The sequence below is a fragment of the Oryctolagus cuniculus genome, chromosome 7 (assembly GCF_964237555.1).
Source record: "Oryctolagus cuniculus chromosome 7, mOryCun1.1, whole genome shotgun sequence".
NCBI classification, from domain to species: domain Eukaryota; kingdom Metazoa; phylum Chordata; class Mammalia; order Lagomorpha; family Leporidae; genus Oryctolagus; species Oryctolagus cuniculus.
This window is the reverse complement of record NC_091438.1, coordinates 16657406-16676657: the sequence shown is the minus strand read 5'-3', so window position 1 is coordinate 16676657 and position 19252 is coordinate 16657406. Positions and strand designations below refer to the sequence as shown.

General features: G+C 45.2%; 1 long non-coding RNA gene across 1 annotated transcript; it reads right to left on the bottom strand.

Annotated features, from left to right (window-relative positions):
• Window positions 1-6099: 6099 nt before the first annotated feature.
• Window positions 6100-18493, bottom strand: LOC127488716 (uncharacterized). The gene is made up of 2 exons (XR_007916494.2): window positions 17293-18493; window positions 6100-6408 (listed from the first exon to the last, which is right to left on the bottom strand). It is a non-coding gene; the product is annotated as an uncharacterized lncRNA (long non-coding RNA).
• Window positions 18494-19252: the final 759 nt, after the last annotated feature.

The window sequence follows — 19252 nt, the reverse complement described above, 5'->3', positions numbered from 1 at the left end:
GAAGGGGCGGGTGTTCAGGGTGTGTGTACGAGAGTGTGGGAGTGTGTGTGAATGTGTTTTTTTTTTTTTTTACAGTGACTGAGTATTTTTCACAATATGTCTAATAATCAGAGCTTTAAAAAGCAGTGGTGTCCTATCAGGTGGGCACCTCAGTTCCAGAACTCAGGCCATGCAGGTCCTGTCCAGGCACAGTGCCCGTCCCACACCCATGGCCGCCCACACTGGCACTCGGGGACAGAAAGCCGACAGGCCCACGCCGGTGCCGTCTCTCTTAAGTAGGGTACAGTGTTTTTTGTTTTTTGTTGTTTTTTTTTTTTAATAAGGAGCCATACTTTAAAAAAAAATTCAAGATCTGAATGTGATTTCTAATTGTATCAGACGTTAATGTTTTAAAGCTATAACAAAGTTTAAAATTTCTACCTTTTAAATTTATTTTAAGTGTTTTTATCTATTAAATTGTTGGATGTGGATGAGGAAGTTTTGTTTATCCTCTTAGCATTTGTTTCTATAACCAGAAATAAAATTATCTATGAAAGAAAAAAAAGAAATTATATTTCTGAAAAGCCTGTGCCAAGTGCCAACAACTGTGGCAAAAAAATATTCTACGTGAAGGATCTCTGTAAGTGAGATCCCAACAGAAAGAAATAGCCATCAAACGAGGTACTTCTCACTGAAGGGAGGAGAGAACTTTCAGTTTACTAATGGTCTTGTCTAAATACTGATGGAGTCTGTGGATTCAAAAGGCTTCCATTGCCTAGGCAGCTCATGTCAAGAGCCTCACATGGTCACTGACATCATATATCATAAAAGTGTTTACTGTTAAATTAGCAACAGGAGTCACTGTGCACTAACTCCTCATGCAGGACCTCTGTGTAAATTGAGTTGTATTATGAGAATTAAATGTGGTACTTGTTCTCAGTTTTTGTGTGTGTGTGTGTAAATTGTTGAAATCTTTACTTATTATAGTTAGTCTTCTGTGTACAAAGTTAATTGAAAATAAATCTTGGCCAGCGCCATGGCTCACTAGGCTAATCCGCCTGTGGCGCTGGCACCCGGGTTTCTAGTTCCGGTCAGGGTGCCGCATTCTGTCCAAGTTGCTCCTTTCCAGTCCAGCTCTCTGCTGTGGCCCGGGAGGGCAGTGGAGGATGGACCAGGTCCTTGGGCCCTGCACCTCCATGGGAGATCAGGAGGAAGCACCTGGCTCCTGGCTTCAGATCAGCGCAGTGGGCTGGCCACAACGCACCAGCCATAGCGGCCATATGTGGGGGGTGAACCAACAGAAAAAGGAAGATCTTTCTCTCTGTCTCTCTCACTGTCTAACTCTGCCTGTCAAAAAAAAAAAAAAAGAAAAGACAAAAAGAAAGAAAATGAATCTTCATGGAGAATGAGATGAGACTGGAAAGGGGAGAGGAAGGAGAAGGAGGGGTGGAGTGTGGGTGGGAGGGCAGGTATGCTGGGAAGAATAGCTACATTCCTAAAGTTGTACATATGAAACTTGTATTTCTTGAAAATAAATAAATTAATTAAAAATTATATTTCTGGGGCCGGCACAGTTGCGCACTAGGTTAATCCCCCGCCTGCAGCACCAGCATCCCATATGGGCACTGGTTCTAGTCCCAGTTGCTCCTCTTCCAGTCCAGCTCTCTGCTGTGGCCCAGGAAGGCAGTGGAGGATGGTCCAAGTGCTTGGGCCCTGCACCCACGTGGGAGACCAGGAGAAGCACCTGGCTCCTGGCTTCATATTGGCGCACCGCCGGCTGTTGCGGCCACTTAGGGAGTGAACCAATGGAGTGAAGGCCTTTCTCTCTGTCTCTCTCTCTCATTGTCTGTAACTCTGCCTGTCAAGTAAATAAATAAAACCTTTAAAAAATAATATTTCTAGGGGCCATTGCCATGGCACACTTGGATAATCCTCCACCTGTGGCACCGGCATCCCATGTGGGCTGCGGGTTCTAGTCCTGGCTGCTCCTCTTCCAGTCCAGCTCTCTGCTGTGGCCTGGAAAGGCAGTGGAGGATGGCCCATGTGATTGGGCACCTGCACCCACGTGGGAGACCAGGAAGAAGCACCTAGTTCCTGGCTTCAGATAGCTGCAGTTCGATCCATAGCGGCCATTTGAAGGGTGAACCAACAGAAGGAAGACCTTTCTCTATGTCTCTCTCTCTCACTATCTAACTCTACCTGTTAAATAAGTAAAAAAAAAATTATATTTCTAAAGGCAATGTGAGAAAATATCTATTTTTCCACAGATTTGTCAACAAGTTGTGCTATCAAACAGAGCTTTTTTGCACAGCTATTATTAAGAACAATATAGTAATTAATCTACCTAATATTTTTCTTGCTATTAGTAAATATTTACATAAGAGCTTTGTAATTCCTTTTCTGTAATTTGCATACTAATATTTTACCACTCTCTATTGGATCTTTTCATTTTTTATAATCTGTTATAGAAGTGTTTTATACATTAATGAAATTATTCTTATTTCTATGATAGTTGTTGAGAATATTTTCCTTGGGTAGGAATATGGGTTTGGGGTTCAGTGCTGTGTCACAGTCAGCCAAGCCTCCACCTGCAGCACTAGTGTCCCATTTGGTGCTGGTTTGTGTTCTGGCTACTCCTCTTCCTATCCAGCTCTCTGCTGTGGCTTGGGAAAGAAGTTGAAGATGGCACAAGTGCTTGGGTCCCTGCATCTGCGTGGGAGGCCTGGAAGAAGCTCTAGCTCCTGGTTTTGGATCAGCCCAGCTCTGGCCATTGCAGCCATTTGGGGAGTGAACCAGCAGGTGGAAGACCTTTTCTCTATCTCCCTCTCTCTGTCTGTAATTCTATTTCTCAAATAAACAAATGCAATATTTAAAAAAAATTGGTTTCTGATCCTTTTTGCTCCAATTATTCTCTGCCATGCAAGAAGTTTTAATTTTTGTTTTTTTTTTTCCTTCCCCCAGTGTGTATTCATTGTGCTTCATTCAGAGATCTATTGGCTTTTAATTTATAAATGTATTTCTGCATGCTCTATTCTACTCCATTGATCTATGTATCAATTACACACATGTTTTCTGCTGTTTTGGTTAATATTGTTTTATAGCATATAGTTTTTAAAGATTTATTTATTTATTTGAAAGGTGTCGTTACAGAGAGGCAGAGGTAGAGACACAGAGAGTGAGGTCTTCCATCTAATGGTTCACTCCCCAGATGTCCACAACAGCCCAAGTTGTGCCAATCCAAAGCCAGGAGCCAGGAGCTTCCTTCAGGTCTCCCATGTGGGTTCAGGGACCCAAGGACTTGGGCCATCTTCTACTGCCTTCCCAGGCCATAGCAGAGAGTTGAATCAGAAGTGGAGCAGCCAGGACTCAAACCTATCCCATATTGGAGCGTCTGGGTTTGATTCCTGGCTCCACTCTGAGTAAAACGTCCTGCTTGCACTCATCTTAGGAAGCAGCAGGTGGTAGTTCACATACTTGAGCTCCTGCTACCCATGTGGGATACCCAACTGAAGTTTGGCTCCTGGCTTTGGCGTGGCCTAGCATCAGCTACTGCAGGCATTTGGAGTACTGAACCAACAGACAGGACAGGAGATTCATATTCGCTCTCGCTCTCTCTCTCTCTCTACACACACACACACACATACACATATCTTCCTTTCTCCCTCTTTCAAATAAAAAAATGAAAATAAATAAAATTTTAAAATTTTATTTAAATGTTAAGTAGTACACTGACACACCTAAATGTATTTTTAGCTTTAATTATGATGGTGAATTTCTGGAAGTTCTCCCATTTTAAGGTTTTTAAAGACTATAGTTTTTAAAGGCTCTTGCATATTTGCTTTATTCAAGGTGCTTCCTTTAATATTTAGTAAGTTTTTGGGGGCCTGCATTGTGGTACAGTGTGTTAATCATCAGCCTATGATTCTGGCTTCCCATATGGGTGCTGGTTTGAGTCCTGACTGCTCCACTTTTGATGTACCTCCCTGCTAATGTCCTGGGAAAAACAACAGAACATGGCCCACGTACTTGGGCCCCTACCTTCATGTGGGAGATGTGGATGAAACTCTTGGCCCTTGGTTCGTGGTTCCTGGCTTCAGCCTGGCCCAGCCCTGGCTATTGCAGCCATATGGGAGGTGACCCAACAAATGGAGGACCCATCTTTGTCTCTCCCCCTCTCTCTGTAACTCTGCCTTTCAAAGTAAACTGAACTTTTTAATTAATATAAAATAAAAAAGAAGTCTTTTTTCTGAATATTGTGCATTAGCCCTCTATGTCCATTACCAATCTTCACTTTCTTATTTTCCTGAATTGCAGAAGCTGAAAACACACAATCCAAAAAACCTCAGTTTTCACGTCATCACTCTTGCTACTAGGTTTCTGACTGCAAGTTAGTTTTCTCCAGAATAAACCAAGGGACCACTGAAAAGAACTTGTGTAAGCAGGGAATGGAGTCTCCAGCAGAGAATCAAGTTGGTTTGGTTGCACCGGGTAGGCTCCAAGTTTCAGTGTAAAAGTCCATCACATGGCCATTTGTAGACAGGACTAACTTCCCGCACATAATGTAGGCTCTGGCTGTCTCTTTCTCCTACCATCTGTAGTCACATCCTAGACTCTGGACCAGCACACAGTTGTTACACTAATGGTACTGGTGTGGCTTTCCTGCAAGCAGGTGACCCCAACACTATGCTTCTCACACATAAAGAACCTTAGCATCACACAGATCCATCAGGATTAACTAGAATTCAGCTCTTAACTTTGCAGTCTGTCTTTTTCAAGAGGCTGACACTTCCTAATAAATAATTGATCAGACATCCTCTAGCTTGGAGAAGTTGTAGAAAATATCTAAAACAATATCCTAAGGGCACCTGATGGATTTTCATAACATTTCACATTTAATTAAGAAGAGCAAGATCGATGTAAATGCATTTGTCAGGCCCAGGCTGGTCCACAGCTAAGAAGAAAGCAGTTTCATGGAATGTTGAGGGCAGAAGCAAAATCAAACAAAGTTGGAAGACAAATGGGCAGCAGAACACAGTAGCAATAAGCATGCACCATTTTATCCCAAAAATTTGAAAATGAAGGGAAGACAAAAATAGGATTGCCACTTAAGAACAAAGTGATACGGGGAGCTTTCAGAAATGGAAATTACTGGGATATTTCCATTCTGATGGGAAGTAAGGAGTAAAAGAAAAGACACTGGAGTTACAGAAGAAAGTACAGAGAGATGATAGACACGTCCTAGACAGCAGGATTAGCCTCAGGTGTGTGGCAATTTTTCCATGTTGGGGAGGAGGCAAGTCTGGGTTGGGGTGCTTGAGTATGAACCTCTTGTCACAGAGAATTGACTCAGTTCTTATGTTGTTTCTTCTACTTTCTCTATGACATAGTAGGTAAGATCTTCAGTTGAGACAGGAAGAAAAAGTGTGGTCAGCTATTTGAAGAGTTAGGAAAAGACTCAAACTAGTTTCTATGGAAATGGATAGAAAAGATGGGTAGGGAAATTTAAAAGTCAAGCTTCCTAGAAACCACACTGAATGACACAGGAAGCACTTGGGAAGTTTGTGTCTGCAATGGCACATTAAATATGAATATGTTCTTTTGAGGGGCCAGCATTGCAAAGTAACTGGTAAGGCCACCATCTTCAGTGCCAGTATCTCATTTGGGTGCAGGTTCAAGTAGGGGCTGCTCCACTTCTGATCCAGCACCCTGCTAATGCCTCTGGGAAAGCAAAATAAAATGGCCCACGTCCTTGGACGTGTGCACCCACATGGGAGAAACAGAAGGAGTTCCAGGCACCTGTCTTCAGTTTGGCCCTGTCCTGGACATTGTAACCATCAGGAGAGTGAACAAGAGGATGGAAGATTTCCTTGTGTCTCTCTTTCTGTAACTCTGACTTTCAAATAAAATAAATAAATCTTTAATAAAATTTCTTTTGAAAGTCTTCCCAGCCTTAATGTAATGACCCCAAATCTGACAGATTTGCTTCTCCTTATCTACCTCACATGAAGTCCCATTTTCCTGTTTGTACAGTTTTGTCACTGGCCTCCTAATTTGTTCTCAAGATTTAGAGCATCTCTTTGCTCAATTCTAATTGCTGAGAAACTCAACTAGTGACTCATCTGGTATTTCAGTTTTTAATTTTTTTTTGCTGTATAACAGAACAGACCACTCCCAAACTTAGTGCCTTATAATCACAACCATTCATTTATCTTACAATTCCCTGTGTTGGCAATATGGACTTGGCTTTCTGGGGGTGGTTCTTCTGTGGATCTTGGCCAGGCTCACTCATGTGCTGTAGGCAACTTCCTGGTTTGCTTGATGACTTCACGACTGATAGCCTGTTGATGTTTTTCAGCTTGAGCAAAGAGGGTGATGGGAATATCTCTCACCACTCAGCAGGCTTGCCCAGGAATCTTTACATGGTGGTAACTGCAGGATTTTCAAGGACGGAGAGAAGAAGACAAAAACCCAAAAATATGTCATTTTCAAGCACTTAGTTACAACACATTAAACATAGAAAACAAGTCAAACAGCGAAATCTTAAATGAATGGATGGAAAAGAGATTATACCTCTGGATAGAATGAGTCGAAAAGTGTACATTACATAAAGGCATGAGTATAGGAATGAGAATTTGGATGAGAAGAATTTGTGGTCACTTCTTATTATCAACTACAGTGCCCTTCCTACCAAGATTCGGATATACCTTGATCTTCCACAACAGCTCCATTTCAAGAGCCTAGTTCTCATGACATGGGGTGGAGCTCCATATTCACTGGCATATCTCCAAGTTACTGCTCTCTGCTCACCCTAGTATACACACACTGCTCTACTCATACCTGTGTTGACCACCTGATAGTTATTCTTCCATATTAGGTTAAATGTCCTCCAATGCATTCTAATGGGTTCTTGTATCCACTGAAACATAAAATGCACAGTGAATGGTTTTATTGTTACCTGACCGATATATCACAGTGCTTTTAGCAATGGCAGATGGGCAAATACCCCTCTCTTTCCTGTTCTTTATATACTACCTTTGCAGCCTTCTTTCCTTTATTTGTTTGGCCACTCTTTGTCAATACATATTGTCACACTTTTCTGCTTACTTTCTAGTCTAGAATGTCTTCCTTTGTGGGTATTATCCAGGCTTAAAAAGCCAGTTAGGTCTCACCAACTCATCCTAAATATGATATGAGTCAGGTATTTTGTACAGCAGTTAAGATTCCTCTTGTGATGCCTGCATCCCATATCAGAGTGACTGGATTTTAGTTCTGGCTCAACTTTAAATCCCATGTTCCTGCTAATGTGCATACTGAGAGGCAGCAGGTAATGGCTCAAGTAGTTGCGACCCTGCCACCCATGTGCGAGACCTGGACTGTTTCTAACTCCTGGCTTTGGCCTCACCCAGATCACTCTTGCTCTCTCTTTCTCTCTCCCTCTCCCTTTCAAACAAATAAAAAAGGAAGTAAATAAATAACTATAATTTTATGAGTGTACAGGATATCACATTTTCCTAATAGTGGAATAAACTCCATCACTCTTTGCTTACATTTTCAATGTGATTAAACTAGCAGCAGAACAGAAATTTTGCTGAGGTCTATTACAATTTCAGTGGGCATGTTGTTTTTAGTATAATCAAAACTGACCTATTACATATCCATATCTTTTTGATCTAAGGACTGTGTGTGTGCACACACATGTGCAAGTGTATATGGGGATGGGAGGAGGCATAACAAGTGAACCTAAGGAGCAAAAGAAAAAAACACGAAAGGGAACACAAAGGAGAAAGTGTTTGGAGACAGATGCCTCATAGCAGAGGCCTGTAAATTTGTATGTATGTAAAGTTGTCCATTATACACTTATAATTTATCAGTCACTCAACGTGTGTTTATTGGGTGCCTGCTTTGAGACTCACATCATGCTCAGGGTCATGAAGCTCACCCCAGGGTGAGGACTGCACTGGATGTAATTCTATCAGTGGCCTGGTTCAGTCTTTCTGGAGTAAGATTCTGGCACAAGAGAAGGTGGAGAAGAGGAGCCAGGAGGCCTCCACATGCAAGCTCGGCTGATTGAAACCATCCCTCCCCTGTGAAACACTTGCTGTGACTTCAGGGTCAGGAGATGAAGCACCACTCCTCTCCTCGCTCTCCATGTGGAGTTGTTTTAGAGGTGATACAGCTCTTGCAGGCAGAACTGAAGCCTCCTCCCTACCCCTCTCTAGCACCAGGCCATCTGGCTAGCTCGAAGAGAAAAACCAGGAAAAAGAATTTGGTTGGCATCTACTAGAAATTAGTTCCACTTTAAAAGCAAGGAGGCAGGGGGCTGGTGCTGTGGCATAGTGGGTAAAGCCACCACCTGCAGTGCTGGCATCCCATATGAGTACTGGTTCTTTTCCTGGCTGCTCCTCTTCTAATCCAGCTCTCTACTGTGGCCTGGGAATGCAGTAGAAGATGGCCCAAGTGCTTGGGCCCCTGCACCCATGAGGGAGACCCAGCAGAAGCTCCTGGATCCTGGCTTTGGATCAGTACAGCTTCCCCAACTGTGGTCAATTGGAGAGTGAACCAGTGGATGGAAGACTTTCTCTCTCTCTCTCTCTCTTTCTCTGCCTCTCTTTATCTCTTTATGTGTAACTCTTTCAAATAAATAAATAAAATCTTTAAAAATAAATAAGAAGATGATAATGTTAGGTGAGAATCAGGAGCTGTTGGAAATTACTTTCAGAGCCTTGCGACTCTCAGCTTCAGAAAAAGATTGCATGGCTTCCTCCCATCAGGAAGACAAGTCAGGAAGAAAGTCTATTTCTCTTCTTGTCAGTGCCGAAATGGCATGATGGAAGCAAGGAATGGACAAATGATTTCACTCTCAAACTCATCTAAGTGTTTTTTATCCTTATCATTAAAATTAATAACTGACATTCAGTACCTACAAGGCAGCAAATATTGCTTTAGGCAACCTATACATGTTATCTTATTGAATGCTCAACATGAGCCATTTTGATGGATAGCATTAGTCCCACTTTGCAAATTAAAAAACTGAGTTCACCAAGTTATGTTCATCCCCCAAGATCACGGACTGAATTTTTTCTTTAAAATTTTTTAAAGGTTTATTTTATTTATATGAGAGTTACAGAGAGAGTAGAAACAGAGAGAGAGGTCTTCCATGCACTGGTTCATTCCCCAAATGGCTGCCATAGCCAGAGCTGAGCTGACCTGAAGCCAGGTAAGCCAGGAGCTTTTTCCAGGTCTCCCATAAGGGTGCAGGGTCCCAGGGACTCGGGCCTTCTTCTGCTGCTTTCTGTCTCTACCTCTCTCTATAACTCTGTCTTTCCAATAAATAAAAACAAATCTTTTAAAACAAAAAAGCATATGTTGTCCTGAAAGGTAGTTCTATGGGCTAAAATCTACACCAAATCCTCCGAAGTTCTTTCAAAAAAAAAAAAAAAGTGTTGTGGGAAATCATGGAAAGATGTAAATCAGAGAAATCGGAGCAGTAGCTTGTGTGTTTAGTTTTAGGTTCTTTTTTTTTTTTTTTTGACAGGCAGAGTGGATAGTGAGAGAGAGAGAGACAGAGAGAAAGGTCTTCCTTTTGCCGTTGGTTCACCCTCCAATGGCCACCACGGCTGGCGCACTGCGGCCTGCACACCGCACTGATCCGAAGCCAGGAGCCAGGTGCTTCTCCTGGTCTCCCATGGGGTGCAGGGCCCAAGCACTTGGGCCATCCTCCACTGCACTCCCGGGCCACAGCAGAGAGCTGGCCTGGAAGAGGGGCAACCGGGACAAAATCCGGTGCCCCGACCGGGACTAGAACCCGGTGTGCCGGCGCCGCTAGGTGGAGGATTAGCCTACTGAGCCACGGCACTGGCCAGTTTTAGGTTCTTAAAAATATGATGTTAGCTTCTGAGTGAAGATGCAGGTAAGGGAGGAGTGGAAGCATGGATGTCAGCTAAGAAGCTCTACACAGCCCAGCTTGGGGCGGGGGGGGGAGGGTATCTGTGCCTAACCCAATGTGTTTGTGTATGAGGGAGTACTAGGAAAACAGTGTGACCTTTAAACTCCCTGTTTGACCTTTAGCAAATGGTTTTATCCCCCTAATCTTCTATGTTCTCACCTATAAAATGGAGAAAATAAGTTACTATGTGGGGTTGTCCTGAGGATTAGTTTAGTATGTAAAAAGGCTTGGAATAATACACAGCAAAATTATGTAAAAAAAAATAGTTGTGGAGAAACTGTTTTCTATTTATTTTTGTATTCCTTTCAGGGCCTAACACAACATCTGTCTTCTGGTAGCTGGTCAATAAAGATATGTTGAATTGAAATGTGTTACTGATGGCCAGCGCGTGGCTCAATAGGCTAATCCTCCGCCTAGCGGCGCCGGCACAGCGGGTTCTAGTCCCGGTCGGGGCGCCAGATTCTGTCCCGGTTGCCCCTCTTCCAGGCCAGCTCTCTGCTGTGGCCCGGGAGTGCAGTGGAGGATGGCCCAAGTGCTTGGGCCCTGCACCCACATGGGAAACCAGGAGAAGCACCTGGCTCCTGCCTTCGGATCAGCGCGGTGTGCCGTCTGCAGCGTGCCAGCCGTGGAAGCCATTGGAAGGTGAACCAACGGCAAAGGAAGACCTTTCTCTCTGTATCTCTCTCTCACTGTCCACTCTGCCTATCAAAAAAAAAAAAATGTGTTACTGATGTACCACCAGTAGCTTACGTAGACTGAGTTAGTGTTTTCATTAGCAGGGAGTATTCTGTTGATGATATTTTAGAGCAATGCATTTCTCAAAGTCTTCTGTTGCTCTCCACCCCCACTCTAATTCTGACTTTTGTAATCTCTTGCTCAAACTATTGCAATAACACATAACTCATCTTCACAGCTCCAGGCCTCCTCCTCCCCAGTCTAGCCTACATACTGCGACAAATCTTATTTTCTGAAACACAGGTCAGATTGTGTAGATCCCCTTTTCAAAAACCTTGAGTGGTTTCCTAAGGCCATAGAATTCAGTCCCAGTTCCACAGTGTGGTGCTGGGGAGATCTCCACAATCCAGGCCAGCCTTTCCATGCATGCATTCCTAGTCTACTGCCCTCCCCAAACATAGGCCTGCTACCCAGCCTCTGTACCTTTGTTCAGGCTGTTTCCTTTACAAGAAATGTACTCCCCATGTATATCAACTGCTTATAATTCACCTAACGAGACCTTGTGAAAATGCTACCTTCTCCATGAAGTATTCTCTGACCTTGCACTGAGAAAAAGGAAAATGAAATCTCTCTCCCCTCCTTTTGTTGCTAATAAGCATTACTTCCCTCCCTCCCATTGGGCATCTTCGTGTTACCCAAGCTCCGCGTCCTGTCTCATGGTAAATGAGGAAACAGGGCTTGAAACAGGAGCACAAAAAAGAGGTGGATTGGATATGGAATTAGAACTTGATCCCAGGCACTCTGATATCAATGTGAGCATCCCAAGTGGTGGCTTAACCCACTGCGCCACCACACCCACCCACCATTGTATTTTTGTAAAGAATACATTAGAAAATCTATTTAAAGTTTCTAGTATGGTAGGTGGCTAAAATGTAATGATGCTGCTGTTACTATAACATGTAGAACCAGCATGAGACTTGTAGTTATACAGACCCAGGGTCAAACATTAGCTTAAACATGTTATGAATTATATACCTCTTTGGTCAACCCACTTAACCTGTCAGCTTTTTCACAGCAGATAATAACACATACGAATCTAAGGAATTTTATGACAATTAGGAAGAGCTTAAAAATAATGTATGGAAGCAAATCCTTGATTAATACTCAACATGAGTGAGAAATTACCCTAAATATCTTATATGTATCAATCCATTTCATTCATAAAGGAACTCTATGAGGCAGGTATTGCTACTATCCTCTATAGATTAGGGACTTCACACAAAGGGGTTAAATGCCTTGTTCAGGATCAGACAGTTAACAAACTGTGGATCTGGTGTCTAATCCTAACCATTCTGGATTCATAGTCTAATGTTTTATAACAAATAGACAATGAAATTGAGTACCTGGCAACTGACAGGTTCCATATGAATGCTATAAGAAATACTAAGTGACCTCTTCTCATTCTGCCAAAATAGGGACTGTGCTTTACTCAACTCTATAATTTGACACCTTGTATATAGTCAGTGTCAGTTCGTACTGTTTTACAAAAGCCACTTATGCACCTCTCACCTCCATGTTCAGTAATGTCACATTGATAGCTTGAAATTAATGATGTGGAAGTATTGTATCACAGGAATAAGCCAGTGCCACAATGAATCCTGCGCTTTATAAACTGAGTCATTTAATTCCCTTTGGGGCTTAAGTTAGCTTGATTTGGGTTAACATCATTTACAATGCAAAGAGGTTAGCCCACTCAATCTGTTATTTGGGATGCTCTTAGGAAGGGTGAGAAGGAGAAATGTCATCCAGCAATATTCCCCCAAATTAATTCACTAGGAAGAATTTCAAAGATTATGACAGCATATGACCTTCTCATAGAGGAATATAGCATTTGCTCTAAAAGTCCTACTTCATGAGATTATTTATTTAAAAATTCAGAAGGATTCTAAATGGGGGTTCTCCAATCTGTTGGTAATAGCAAGAAGACTAAGTCTTAGTTTCTTTATGAAACAGAAGAAAACACAGAGATTTGGGGAGAAAACAATCAACTTTCTGGTGTTCAGTGTTGCTCAGAAAATATAAAATATTCTAATGAGGCCTTAAAAGTTCTTGACCTAGTTCTTATGCTTTGATACTATGAGGAGTCAGAAGAGTCAATAGGCAGTTGAATTGGTCCTGGTGAAAATGAGGACAGGAGACTCCCTCTAAGAGGGCACGAAATGCCTGCCTTCCCCAAAAGTTACATTTACTAAGATCAAAGTGCCATCCCACTCCTTGGGAGCTTTCAGTCTTATGAAAGTAGCAAAGGAGTGGTGATTCCACTATTCTGGTGGTTTTCGTCTCATCATTTGCAAGCTAGAGAGGACAGACCAGATCACAAATCTGCACTCTTGATGGGTTTTGTCCCTGCCTTCTAACATTGTTAGCTACTACTCAGTTTTTTTTTTTTTTCTTTTCCCCAGTAATTGTTTAAAAGACTCAGACCCTCACAGTTCGGTGGGTTTCTGGCTCTCTTGGAACCCCCTTCTGGCTGCTTTGGGAGGAGGTTTCTGATAAATAAATCTTGCTTTATTCTCTGCCTTGTCCACATGCAAATTCTTCTTTCAGAGACAAAGAACTGAGGTAATCTTTCCCTGCCACTGGTGCACTTGCAGCATTATCCTTGGAGATCATCTATGTTGGCCCTTCTTCTGCCTATGATTAAATTGTGTTTGGAGACTAATTGACATCCAGCAATCATTACAGATGAACAAAAATGAGACTTGAGCTTACAGTCAAGCAGGCCAGAGGATTTCCTGCTCATTATGTGTGAGGGCACTCGGAAAGAGTAACAACTAAAAGTACCTGCCACACCTGAGTGTGTCCTGGCAACTGGTTCAACACAAGTTAACTGGAAGGTCCCTGGAAACTAGAATTCTCAAGAGAATAACACTAGATAGTGCAAAGCATAGGTAGATCTCTTCCTTCAAAGAAGTACAGTATCTGTGGTTTCATTTTCTGCAGTTTTAACTGCCTGTGATCTTAAATATTAAGTGAAAATTTTCAGAAATGAATAATGTGTATTTTTAAATTGTGTGTCATTCTGAGTAACATGAGAAAATTTTGACCCATATTGCAATCTCTCACCTGGAATGTGAATTATTCCTCATCCAGCATATCCACATTGTATACATTAACCTCCCATGAGTCACTCAGTCATCTCAGTTATCAGATTAACTCTCATGACATCTCTGTGTTTGTGTTCAAGTAACCTCCAGTATACATAATAATGGACCCAAAGTACAAGAGTAATAATGCTGCCAATTCAGATGTCCCAAAGAGAAGCCATAAAGCCCTGGGAGCCAGGTCTCCCACATGAATGACAAGGACCCAGTCTCCTGAGCTTTCACCTGCTGTCTTAAAATACTGAACTTTGTGAAACAGACAACATCGAAAGTATCCACACCACAGTAGAACATGAAATAGCTTGAGTCACTAAGAAGGATGAGACATCAGTTTGAAAAAAGCTCCTTTGGGGTCAGTGCTGTGTGTTGCAGGTAAAGCCTCTGCCTGTAGTGCCAGCATCCCTTATGGGCACTGGTTCAAGTCCTGGCTGCTCCACTTCCAATCCAGCCCTCTGCTATGGCCTGAGAAAGCAGTGGAAGATGGCCCAAGTCCTTGGGCCCCTGCACCCATGTGGGAGACCCAGAAGAAGCTCTGGGCTCCTGGCTTCAGATCAGTGTAGCTCCAACTGTTGTGGCCAACTGGGGAATGAACCAGTGGATGGAAGACCTCTCTCTTTCTCGCTGCCTATCCTCCCTCTGTGTAACTCTGACTTTCAAATAAAATAATAAATTGTTAAAAAGAAAAAAAAGAAAAAATCCTCTTTAATAGCAACATGAATGCTACTAAAATTGAAGTAAGAGGGGGCTGGCAGTGTGGCATACCAGATTAAGCCATCACCTGCAACACTGGGATCACATATAGGAGTGCCAGTTCCAGTCCCGGCTACTCAGCTTCCTATACACCTCCCTGCTAATATGCCTGGGAAAGCATAGGAGGATGGCTCAAGTGCTTGGTCCCCTGGCACCACGTGAGAGATCAGGATGTTGTTCCTGGACCCATCTGGATTGGACTAGTCCCAGGGGTTGTGGCCATTTGGGGACTGAGCCAACAAATGGAAGATTCTCTCTCTCTCTCATTCTGTAAAATACATAAATTAATCTATTGAAAACTTGAGGCAAGGACGAACCTCAAATTGATAATGAAGCTTGGGTGGGAGAATGGTGAAATCATTGATGCTTTATAAAATTTTATGGGAACAATGCTCCAGAGAAATCATCAGTTTGAAAAAGAGTAGCTCGTTTTAAGATGAAATGAGACAATGCTGAAAATGAAGCCCACAGTGCCAGACCATCCACATCCATTTTCAAGGAAAACAACATAATACTTTCCTGCTCTAACTGATGTGGACAATGATTAAAAGAACAAATAAGTCAAGACCATAGACATCACAATTGATTCAGCTTGGACTGAAAAATTAAAGTGGAGTGCTTTCTGCTCCACACATACCAAAACTGTTGTGCCCAGATAAGTCACAGACAAGAACACAGCATCCCAATGGAAAATGTCAGCAAGTGGAATCCTGAAGGATTTTTGAAAAGAATTGTTTTGAGAAAGTAGTCAAAGCTTCAGAAGAATAACACCCAAAAACCCCCACCAGGGAGTCCCTCTCCACAGTGACAATGCTCCTGCTCATTCCTCTCATCAAGCAATGGCAATTTGGTGAGAGTTTCACAGGGAAATTGTTATAAACCCATCTTACAATACTGACTCGGTTCCTTTAAACTTATTTTTGCTTCCTAGTCTTAAAAAGTCTTTACGGAACACCCATCACCCATTTTTTCCCAACTAACAATATAAGAAAGGTTGCATTTACATAGTTAAAGTCCCAAAAACTTAATTCTTTAGGGAAGCACTAAATGGCTGATGCCATCACTTACAAAACTGTCTTGACAAATACCACGTGTTCTCCCTGATCTGTGGTAACTAATAGATTACCTAAAAGGTGATCTATAGAGTAGAATTGACACTTTGAAATGTGATGATTTTGAACAGCCCTTATCTTCACTGTTGGGGACTTTTTGTTTTTTCATGCTATTTGTTGAACTCTTTACTTAATGTAAGGTATGAAAACAAAGATATCTCATTAGTATAAAGTTGCTGAAAATATTTTTGTAGAAAATAAGATAAGAATAAGACAGGGAGGAGGAAGAGGGGTGGAAGTGAGGACAGGAGGGAAGGTTGAGTGGGAAGAATCACTACGTTCCTAAATTTGTATATATGCAATTAATGAAATTTGAACAAATTAAATAAAAGATTTCTAGGTTTAAATAAGTGTCTTGAGCTTGATGGATTTTAATGCTAGAAATAAAGTTTACATTTTATTTTAATTTCATATCTATTTTTAAAGTTCTCTAGTATTTGTCTTAATTCATCTAGCATAGTATCCTCAAAATTCAGCCATGTTTAAACATGTGTCAACATTTCTTACATTTTCAGGGTTCAACAATGTTCTATTGTATGTCATATATTTTTTTTATCTTTTCATCCACTAATGCACATTTAGGTTACTTCAACGTCCTTGCTGTGGTGAATAATGTTTCAATGACTGAGTGTACAAATATATCTTTGAAACCCAGCTTTCAATTCTTTTGTGTGTCTACTCAGACTTGGAATTGCTGGATCATGTGGTAAATCTAACCCTTGTCTTTTTACTGATCTCAGAGGAAAAGCTTTCAATATTTCATCATTAATTGTGACATTCATGGTAGGTTTTTCATGAGTGGCTTTTATAATTTTAAGGTAATTTTTTTTTTTTTGGACAGGTAGAGTGGACAGTGAGAGAGAGAGACAGAGAGAAAGGTCTTCCTTTTGCCGTTGGTTCACCCTCCAATGGCCGCCACATCGGCCCCATGACGTGTCTGATGGTCACCCAGACTGCCAGCCAGCACGACCTCGTGGTGACCGGCTCCAAGGACCAATACTATGTCAAGATGTTCAAGCTGGGCGAGTGTGTGACCAGCACCATCGGCCCCACCCACAACTTCGAGCCCCCGCACTATGATGCTAGGCCCTGGGGGCACAGCTTCAAAGGACAGAGCCAGGCAAGGAGGGGGCTGGGGATGGGCAGGGGCCAGATGATGACCCAGAACCTCCCTGCAGATTTTGTCCTTGCACTTAAGAGGGCAGCAGAGGGTCTGGGAGCCAGCGGGGGGGTGGGGGGGCAGGCCCTGGAAGGCCTGAGGAGGCTTTGGCCCAGCAAGGGAAGGCGCTCATCACTCCTGCAGGGCGGACACCGGCTAGGGCAGGGTCTGGGCCCACACGGCCCCAGATGACATTGGGGAGCCCAGCAGGATCAGTGGGGGGCTGGGTGCCGACCACAGCCCCCACACCAGGCAGCACGAGGGGTCCCAGCGACTCAGCGTCCTCCCTCCCCACAGCGGCTTGTGCTCTTAAGTGACCTGCGCCCACCACACAGCCCCAGCGTGGGCAGCAGGGCCATCACCGAGGACTGGGTGTTTCCCGAGCTGCAGCCGGGCCACAGGTGCACCAGCCTCCGCCTGGCCGATTCCCCCGTCCACAGCAGGCTCCGGAAGCAACCAGGTGGAGCCTCGGAGGGGTCAGTCACTCACAGGAAAGCAAACACTGACCTGGTTCACACCGAAACCGGGGCCTGGTCCCAACTGCCACGGGGATGGGAGCCACCTTCTGCCCGGGAGCTTGCAGTCAGCTTCAAAGGTGTGGACTGGGTCTCGGCCCCAGACGTGGGCACTCTGGGGTCCAAGCTCTGCAGGCTCAATAGGGTGGGGACCCTGGCTGTGCCCAGGTGTGTGAAGATCCGGGGTCTGGACAGGGCCCCCGGCACACACACGCGGCTTCGTCTCGAGTCTTCAGACTAGCACGGAGGGACAGGAAGTAACAGGATCGGTCTCAGGATCAGGACCAGCTGGGCCCCTGCGGTCTAACTGCGGCCCAGGCCCACCGTTGTGCTCCATGGCAACCATACTGTGCTTCCGACACGTGGGGTCTTGAGCGCTGAGCAGAGCTGGGGCCTGCCCCGGCCCTGGGCCTCAGGCTCCCTGAGAGAACAGCAGGGACAGCGCCCGCGGAGCACAGCTCAGAGCGGCCCAGGACTTCCGGGGACATAAGTCAGTGACGCTCTCCACGATAGCAGAGCCGGCCCCGCGTGAGGTAACTGACCCAGCAGAAACAGCAGGACACGGACATGGCGCCCAGCACCTCTCCAGGGACTGCAAGAGCGCCCCAGGCACGGTCAGCCCGGGTGCGGGTCTTCCAGCTCCGGCAGCCTGTAGGTAAATGGCCGTGTGATGCATCCTCCCTACAGGTGGCAAGTTTCTGTGGCAGGTGGCTGGGGAGGGGTGCACGTGGGCAGGAAGAGACTTGAGGCCACTTCTGAGTGCTGAGGGGCCCGGCACCCAGGGGAGAGGAAGGCCTCGCCGGGAGACTGTCCAGGTGTCCAGGGGCAGGGTTCAGGCGCTCCTCGCAGGTCAGCACAGCCAGAATCAAGCAGCATGTCCCTGAGGGCCACACGCGAGCAGCCGTGGAAGGAGGACAGCCCCCCAGCTTTCCTTGGGCCACGGCAGCCACCCTAGCCCCAGCTAGGCAGTCTCAAAGTCACCGTGCCCTGGGGAAGGAGCCCAGGGCTGGTGTGGGCGGGGAGGGGCCTGGGCCCGCCCATGTGGAGCGTTCCTGCAAATCCACAGTTGCCCCACCAGGGGGCGCCGGGACTCTGGAGCTGGGAGGCCACAGTCCCAGGGGAAGGAGGAAGCTGCTCACTGAGCTCCTCAGTGGTGGGGCCCACGCCCAGGCCGGTTTTAACGCTAGAAAGCGCTGCTGACAAAACCAGGGTGGAAGAAGCACGGGGAGCCCTGAGATAGCGTAAGCCCCCCGGGGCGGGTGGGGAAGCCCGGGGACCCTCACCCCCCGCCAAACTTGCCGGGGGGCCGTCCACTGAGCTGCTCTCTGTGTGACCTCGCAGGCCCTACCTTTCTGGGGGTGGCGGGCACGAGCTCCTGGGGTAGAAGACACGTGTGGCGCGGCGGGTGTGGCTGGTGTGAGGCTGCCCCGCACCGGTGCCAGGCCCCAGGACAGGAGAAGGCACTGTACTGTTGGACAGCCTGGAGGGTCCCCGGGCGCAGGGGCAGGGACAGGCCCCAGCTGCAGAGTGGGAGGGGGCACTACCCTCCTGTGCGCAGTACATGGAGGCTGTGGCCCTGGGGATTCCTGGAGAGAACACGTGGGAAGAAACTTCAAGTCCATTTCCAGGAGGCAACAGCAAAAAAACAAAAACAAAAAACATAATAAATTAAACAGCGGGAGTATTTCTGACCATCTCCCCAAGCAGCTCCACCCTGGCCCAAGCCACTGCTGGCGTCCCCAGGGCACAGGGCCAGCTGCCTGCACCTGGCTCCCGGGGCTACCTGAGGACTCTAGCTCAGAGGCAGGTGCAGTGGCCCGGAGGCCGGGCTGGGTCACAGGGGAAGGCCCGCTCGCTGGGGGGCGCCATGGGGCTGGGCTGGGCTGGGCTGCTTCAGTTCCCCTCTGAGCCCCAGGGAAAAACCCAGAGGCTCAGCAAAGACCACGGCGGAA